Below are 2,617 nucleotides of genomic sequence, written 5' to 3' on the forward strand. Positions count from 1 at the left end.
AACATTTACGTTTAAAAAAAGAAAACATGGTAGCAAAGAACTGTAATCCAGAGTTTTTAATGAATTGGCAGACTCCAGAAAGATTTGCTAGGCCACCATCCAATAGTTCTAAGGTTGGCCTTAAACAATACGTAGAATTTATAAGATTGTCATTCTTTATAGGGGCATAACGATAAGTAAATATTTAGTGAAATACTGGAAGATATTTAAGGCAAATTGATTCAAATATTTCTTCTGCTTGGCAAACTTGCTTTGTAAAAGACATACACAGATTATAGGATAATATATACACTTTTGAGATGTAAAGAGATCTGTTTAGCCCTCCAAAGAGAATAATCATTGATGGAGATCAGCTTAAATGCTTTTTCCTGTTATAGGGATAAGTTCAATATTGTATTGGAAGCACAGGTGAAATCTCCTTCTAAACAACTTATTATGAAAATGTGGACAGCAACCAGCTTAGACGGTTATTGTGTGGAAATTATATAAAGATAAACAGCCTCTGAGGTTTTATTAGACTCACTGTATGAAAACCAGAAAACAGCTGTGAAAATTTCCTCCCCCAAAACATCTACGGCTAAAAACTAGGCGAATACACCATCATGGGATTTTCTTCTTTCTCTAGTTTCTTTCTTGGCACCATGGTAGGCTCATTGGTACGTTTCGTTTTGGAGTCTAAAAGGAATAGTTCAGTAAAGAGAGTCTTGTGGCTCCAAGGCAGACAGAACCATTTTTCAATCGCAGAAGTACTTAATTCTTTCTCACTTTAAGTGTGAAAGCCATTTGGGTGATAGCCCAGGCAGGGTATTGCAGACCGGGAGTGAAAAACTCTTGGCCTCTGAAAAGAAACAGTAGGAGAAAAAAAAAAATTCAGTTCCCATTTACTAAGAGACCAAGAAAAAAAAAAATTGCATTTAGAAAAAAATTGCTTTTGGCAACTGTGCTTAAGACTCTCAAATTTGGAAGTTAAACATGGGAAAATGTTAGAAGCAGGTTGTACTGTATTTGTCTATCACTCTCTTTTTTGAAGTGGCAATCTGGGTGGCTGGAAAGTATGAACACATCTCTATTCTGGTGCAGCTTGCTGAGAACTGCAAGTTACAGAACGAAGCCTGCCTGTTGAGCTGCTGCTTATAAATAGAAGGAATCTGGTTCATGCCATGCAGATGGAGCTTCCATTTGATTTTGTGCATGTGTGTGAAGGCAGCTAGGGGGTATTTGACAGGACAGCTCAGCTGTCGTGAGCCAGCAAGCAGTGCCAGAAGAAAGAGGCCCAGCAAATAGCCATTCTCTGAATGTGCTCCTTGAGGAGCTGGAATGTTTCCCGTGGCAGTAATCCTCATGCTTGGGCTAGGACTTGGGGCTGGCAGGTGTCTCAGCGTTCCACCAGCGAGGCTGAGAGCGAGTTCGGGATGTCACAGAGCTTCAGAACTGCGCAGAACTATTTGGCAATGACTCATCCTCCCAAATGATGGGCATTCTCTCCTATTTTGATGGTGGTAGTAATTTTATGAGATAATAGGCCTTTGGAATTTTGAGAAGATTATGGGATGCTCATATTCAGGTAGGAAAATAATACTAGAAAAGAACAGTACATCTATGATAGGAAATAATAGCTTTCATTATTAAAAAAAAAAATCTGCTATGGAGCTTCCCCCAAAATTAAAAATAGAACTACCATATGATCCAGCAAAGCAAGTGAAATCATAATGTCCGAGAGACATCTACAGTCCCATCTTCATTGCAGCATTATTCACAATAGTCCAGATATGGAATCAATCTAAGCTTTCATCAATGGATGAATGGATAAAAAAAATATGGTATGTATACACAGTGAAATACTATTCAGCTCTACAAAAGAAGGAAATCCTGGCATTTGCAACAACACAGACGAACCTGGAGGACACAGCCAGGCATAGAAAGACAAATACCATGTGATCTCACTCATATGTGGAATCTAAAAAACTCAAACTCGTGTAAGCAAAGGGTAGACGGGTGTTCACCAGGGGTTTGGGTGGGGGTGAGATTGACAGATATTGATTAAAGGGTGCAAAATTTCACTTATGTAGGAAGAATAAGTTCAACAGATCTATTATACAACATGGTGACCGTAGATAATAACCACGTATTGTGTACTTGAAAATTGCTAAGAGAGTAAATGTTAAGTGTTATCACAAAAAAATGACATGTGAGGTAATGCATAGGTCAGGAGCTCGATTCGGCCATTCCACAATGTTTACATATATCGAAACATCATGTTATATAACACAAATATATATAATTTTTGTCAATTTTAAAAAATAATTTTTTAAAGAAAAGAAAAAAAAGGGGTATCTGCTGAGTAGGTTACTGCATTCATAATATTTTGTCATCTAGCCATCATTTGGGCCTTTAAAGTGTGAGAGTTTGTGCTGTTCATCCAGCCATATTCCTCACAGTGACATCTGTGTTTCTTCCTCTCTCTTCCCCTGGTCTCTGGTTCGATTCTGAGGGATATACTACTGTTTTTCTTATCAACATCAAATAAACTAAAAACGTCTTGATGGCTTGATGTCCAAGACCACCATCTTGGGGATGTCTTGAAGCCCATGCCATGAGTGATATTAATGATTTTCAG

The sequence above is a fragment of the Galeopterus variegatus genome, unplaced genomic scaffold (genome assembly GCF_000696425.1).
Source record: "Galeopterus variegatus unplaced genomic scaffold, G_variegatus-3.0.2 Scaffold3727, whole genome shotgun sequence".
Taxonomy (NCBI): domain Eukaryota; kingdom Metazoa; phylum Chordata; class Mammalia; order Dermoptera; family Cynocephalidae; genus Galeopterus; species Galeopterus variegatus.